The sequence below is a fragment of the Hyaena hyaena genome, unplaced genomic scaffold, assembly GCF_003009895.1.
Source record: "Hyaena hyaena isolate Hyena2069 unplaced genomic scaffold, ASM300989v1 scaffold_523, whole genome shotgun sequence".
Lineage (NCBI taxonomy): Eukaryota > Metazoa > Chordata > Mammalia > Carnivora > Hyaenidae > Hyaena > Hyaena hyaena.
In genome coordinates, this window is record NW_024081150.1 from 171,240 (window position 1) to 177,239 (window position 6,000).

Here is a 6,000-nt window from a genome sequence, read left to right on the forward strand (position 1 = left end):
AAAAAAGACAACTAATGAAAGATTTGTTTGATTGTGTGTTACTCTCATTATTGGTAATCTAGACAAGTTTCCTCCATTCAACACGGGCCTATGAGAGAAGGCTAATATTTGGAGAATATGAATAAGGATTGTGTGAAACTAAGTAATACCCTCAACTCCACTTATGAGTTTTACAATAGGCTTTTATTATGCTTAGTGATGTTGCTATTCCCTACTACTATGTAATGAACTTCATCTCTAGGTACACCTAATAATGAGTACAAAATCATTCTCCTTTAGGGGCATCTGGGTGGCTCAGCTGGCTAAGCATCCAACTTCAGCTCAGGTCATGATCTCACAGTTTTTGGGTTGGAGCCCCACATAGGGCTCTGTGCTGACAGCTTGGAGCCTGGAGCCACCCCATCCCTCTGTCTCTCTCTCTCTCTCTCTCTCAAAAATAAACATTAAAAGTTTTTTTAAAAATCATTCTTCTTTAGCCACCAACTCTAGAAGTGACATACTCTTCATGGGCAACACCTGGTTTGTCCTATTTCTACTGTAATTGTTTTCCTTCATCTCAACATCACAATTATCTTGCTTAACAGCTAGACAACTGGTTAACCTACCCTGATGAATCAACTCAAGAAACTGGATTAATTGTGAGCGGAGCTTTATGTGAATAGTTGGTCTATGTTTCATGCTGTGCTACCAACTTGAAAGACCAAATACCTAACATGAAGCTTTCCAGAGTGAGAAGGGTGGGAAAAGAGCAGATTTCTGTTCTAAACCACCTGTGGTTTGGGAAAAATTCCACTTTTCCAGAAAAACAGTTAAATAAATGAAAAGCAATTCAGAAACCAACCGATCATGTTAGAATGAAGCCAGTGTGCCAAGAAGGTGAGAAGACCAACTTAGGAGGGTTACCTTCCCTATCAGGTCAAATATGCCCATTCTAGAAATAGCCTGTGAGACTTGTCATTGGCTTACATTTGACAGATTCCCTTTATCCCTTCTTGGCAACTGTAAGAACAGGCTCATCCAGTTTCATCTGAAATGTTTTGTTTTCCTTTCAAAAGCACTGACGGTAACATTTTATGGGAGGCCATAGTCAGTTCTTAAGCAGAAAAGCCTTATTAATATTAAGGTATCTGTCAGGATTACTCTTTTTTGGTCGTCCGTAAGAATCCCCTCTTGCCTTAAAGAAGGCCTGATGCCATCTATGAAAAATAACTATTTAGGCGGAAAGGCACAAGGCAAGCGTGACTCTCACTTCATATTACAATGTAGACTTTATAATAACTTCAGAATTCAACAGGCTATAATGCCGAAGCCCATCTCTTCTGTTAACTTCTCAAATTCAGAACTATACAACCATACACACAAATATATATATTTATTTATTTACTTATTTACAATATCACTGAGTTTGCGTGATTGTAACTAAATATTAAAAATAGTAAGGGCGCCTGGGTGGCTCAGTCAGTTGAGCGACTGACTTCGGCTCAGGTCATGATCTCCTTGTCTGTGAGTTCAAGCCCCGCATCCCCCCTGGAACCTTCAGATTCTGTGTCTCCCTCTCTGTCTGCCTCTTCCCTGCTTGTGTGCTCTCTCTCTCTCTGTCTCTCAAAAATAAATAAACATTTAAAAAGAGGAATAGCACACATTTTAAAAAATAGAAATAAAAATTCATAGCTACTGTTATCTTAAATAACCATTCTGTTGGTAATGACCTTGGAACGACATTTACTCATGTGGGCTTAGTTTACTAATGTACCATTTAAATCAACTGGAACCTTATACTCTTAATTTTAGCTCTTGAAATAAAAAGCCAGTAAACATCTTACAGGTGTGGTGACTTTAACCAAACACAGCTTTTTCCTAGGAATGCAGCCTCTAGCTTTCGCTAGTCATCTGCTCCTACAGCTTTCAAATAATTAAATAACGTTGTGTTGGGTGGGAAGCTTGGAAGCTAAGGTCCTGTGACCACTTGAACAAGCACACACGCACGCGCCCTAGTAGCTGCCGCGCCTGGATCAGAATTTGGAAATAAGTGAGCAAAAACCTGGAAGACAGAAATTGCTTTTGATTACCATGCGGTACCTGAGGAAGTGCAGAGAAATGTCCTATCACTTACCTGGCTGGCCTCACTAAATGACAAACCTCCCCTTCAATGAAACTCTAAACATATGATTATGATGATCAGGATTATGATTATGTTGGCTGGTTTTGAGATACAAATAAAAGGAAAATGGCATTGCTGTATCTGGGTTGGGTTTTTTTTTTGGGGGGGGGGTTGCTGTTTGTTCAATCCTAGCCAGCTGTTGGGACGGAAACACCCAGAGTCCGCCCCCTCGAGTGTCCCCGGGACCCCGGCTCGCGCAGGGCGCACCCCCTGGCAGGCTCGGCGCGCCCCTCTGCCGGCCTGCCGCTCGCCATCCGCGTCTCACTTCCTTCTCCCCGGGCCGCCGCGGAGAACACCCGGACTGGGTGGGATCGCATTCCAGCAAGAACAGCCCGGCTTGCCCAACTCACCAGCCTGCGAAGTTTCCTCGGCGAAGAGGGCCGGGTGTCAGGTTTCAGAGACCTCCTTCCCCTTCCCGAGCCCTTGAACTCCGGGCTTTTCCACGCCCGCGGCCGCACGGGATCGGCTCTACAGGGCGCCACTCATCGGGACAGCTCGTCGCGCCCACCCTGTGGCTCGGGAGCGGTGCCCAGCCCCTGGCCGTCGGCACTGCGGGTGGCTGGACTGCTAGCACCACCCCCGGGGCTGCCGAGCCGCGGGGATCTGGAAGGTCTGTGTGAGAAGAAGGCGTGTCTCCCTGTCCTAACGCGGATGTGCAGGGAGCTCAACTCGGGCAGATCTTGCGGGTGACTCAAAGGCCCTGGGCTTCTGGAGAAACTCCACGCTGCCAGGCTGTACGCCCTCGCCGCGAGCTCATTTTTATTCCTCTGTTTCCCCGTGTTTTCTCTGCTCTTATTCAAAGAGCCCAGGGCACTGTGAGAACTGCTTCCAACGCATTGCATTTCCTCCTCCCAGGGGAGGTCTCATTAGCTGCGGGGAGAGCCTGGGATTGCCGGTGGAGAACACAGAAGGGCCGCGGGAAATTAAAGGGGACTTAATGAAATTAGTGTTTAAAAGTTAGAACCTGTTAATGTGAATACATTAATCAGTACACACCATCCTGATTTTTTACCTCCTAACGTCACTTCACAGATCAGTAGGGTGGTAAGTTACTGAGGTCACGTCTGTGAGGTCAAACGAAATCAAGAGCATACACATTCACTGGACAAATATTTATTGAGAACCTACTATGTGGCAGACCTTGCTGTAGACACTTCCAGCTCCTTCTGTCCATAGGGAAGTTCCTGGCTGGCTCTCTTGAGTTGCATTTTAGACAGACTCTGACATCCCTAGTTTAGCACTGATGGTAAGAGGGAGAAACTAACATTGTATGCATTAACAGCAGCTTAATTAGTCCTCTGTGAAGAAAATTTCAAAGTTTCAAACCATTGTTGTCAACAATGAGATGCTACTTAAATTTGAATTGTCTGACCCAGTTCTGACCTTGCGCTTCAAGGGATAGTGTGGGAGGCACAGCCATTACCAGCTAAGGGCGCATCTGCCTGAGAAGTGCCGTGGGTGGAGGTGAGGCCAGCGCCCCAAACCCAAACCAAATGCAAGAAAATAAATGGTAGGAAAATAGTGGAAGAAGAAAACGATGGGAGGAGCAGGTCGGTGGCTCAGTCCAGACTCTTTTTTTTTTTTTTCATGTTTACTTATTTATTTTCAGAGAGAGCACGAGCAGGGGAGAGACGGAGGAGGAGAGAAAGAGAGAGAGGGAGGGAGGGAGGGAGAGAGAGAGAATCCCAAGCAGGCTCCACACTGTCAGTGCAGAACCCAATGCCAGGTACAAACTCAGGGAACTGTGAAATCACAACCTGAGCCGAAATCAAGAGTCAGACACTTAACCATCTGAGCTACCCAGGCGCCCCAGAGGCAGACTTGATTTCAGCTCAGGTCATGGTCTCAGAGTTCAGTTGGTAGGATTGAGCCCCATATTGGGCTCTACACTGATAGCTCAGAGCCTGCTTGAGATTCTCTCTCTTCCTCTCTCTCTCTCCCCCTCCTGTGCACATGTGTGCACACACACACACACACACTCTCTATCAAAATAAATAAACTTAAAAAAAAAAGAAAAGAGGGGCACCTGGGTGGCTTAGTCAGTTAAGCGTCCGACTTTCGCTTAGGTCATGATCTCGCGGTTCGTGGGTTCGAGCCCCGCGTCGGGCTCTGTGCAGACTGCCAGCTCAGAGCCTGGAGCCTGTTTCAGTCTGTGACTCCCTCTCTCTCTGACCCTCCCCTGCTCACGCTGTCTCCCTCTCTCTCTCTCTCCTAGAAAGAAATAAATAAAAAAGAACATTAAAAAAAAAATTTAAAAAAAAAGAAAAGAAAAGAAAAGAAAAGGACAATGGGGGAAATTGGGTCCCATAAGATTCTATTTTATTAAGAAAACATGGAAGTTTTATTTCCTGTGCCTCAATGTTCTTATCTTGAAAATGAGGATAATAAAGTTCATTACTAGTGTTATTGTGAGTAAATGACTTCATATCAGAAAAGCACATAGAATAGTATCTGGCAAGGTAAATTCTACATACGTGCTGTCTATATGTATTATTTTGGTAGCACTTATTTACTCCATTCTCCCAAAGGTCCGATTAATAAAAATTATTCTGATCTACTAGGAAAAAGTATAGGAAGTTTGGGTTGTAGATTTTCAAAACATGTATGCTGGGAATCTATATCTATGGTAAATCTGCTTTGCATCCAACAACAATATCAGTATAAAAGAAGCATGTGTCCCTGCCCCTGGAGAGAGGTAAAAGAAAGAACTTAACTCTGAATGTAATCCTTTGTATGCAGCACAGTAATTTAAAATGATTCTAAATAAATAAATAAGTAAATAAATAAATAAATAAATATTATTCTCTGTGCTAATCAGTGAAAAATCTGAATTCTTCACCCAGTTTCTGTATTCACTTACATTAATCCTAATAGCTATTATTTCCCATATGAAGTTTATAAAATCCTTGCACATAGATCATCTCATTTGACTCTCACAACACTGCTTTGAAATAGGCAAGACACCTATTATTTTTATTTTTCCCACATTAAAAAAGAAGAAAATGAGGCTGAGAAAGTCCCAACAATGTGCCCAGAATCACGAAGATCCATAAAAGAAGAACTCAGGTTTCCAGGCATGCCTGGGCAACTCAGTAGGTGGAGTGCTGGACTTCGGCTCGGGTCATGATCTCCCAGTTCCTGGGTTCAAGCCTCACAGTAGGCTGTCTGAGGTCAGCACAGAGCCCGCTTCAGATCCTCTGTTCCCCTCTCCCTCTCTGCACCTCCTTGCTCTCACAAATAAATACATATTTTTTAAAAGAATTAAAAAAAAAGAACTCAGATTTGCTGATCCTAAAGGCAGGGCTCATGGTGGTCACCACACAGTGCTGCCTCCATAGCATTTCTAGAAAAAGTTCCTGCTGTGAGAAAGTCTAATAGGCATTTATCATCTGCTTTTCCTGTCACCCTTCCCCCAGAGAAGTGTGCCAGCTGCCTTGTGGGTCCACGTTTGCAGGGACAGCCCTCCTGGAGATGCAAGAGTGGTGGAATTTTTCCTTCCCTGTGGGAAGACAGGTTCCGAGGAGGAGAAGGTGGTAGGAAAGTGAAAGAAATGATCCTGGGCCATCTCATGAAGGCCGCTTTGACCAGAGGTAGAGCAGAATAAAAGACCGTGCAAAACCAGTGAAAACAAAGTGACTGCATTATGTGTCACAATTTAAAAATAACTGCCAGGGAGGCTGAGTGGCTCAGTCAGTTAAGCATCTGACTTCAGCTCTGGTCATGATCTCACAGTTCATGAGTTTGAGCCCCGCATCGGGCTCTGTGCTGACAGCTCAGAGCCTGGAGCCTGCTTCAGATTCTGTGTCTCCATCTCTCTCTCTGCCCCATCATCTCTCCCT

General features: G+C 44.6%; 1 protein-coding gene across 1 annotated transcript in view; it reads right to left on the bottom strand.

The window, feature by feature from the left end:
• The window catches only part of RAB27B (RAB27B, member RAS oncogene family), a 52,612-nt gene extending 50,059 nt beyond the window's left edge, over positions 1–2,553 (bottom strand). Inside the window, exon 1 of the mRNA XM_039255260.1 lies at positions 2,512–2,553. The gene's annotated coding sequence lies outside the window, so the exon portion shown is untranslated. The remainder of the gene's footprint in view (positions 1–2,511) is intronic.
• Between the last annotated feature and the right edge of the window lie 3,447 nt (positions 2,554–6,000).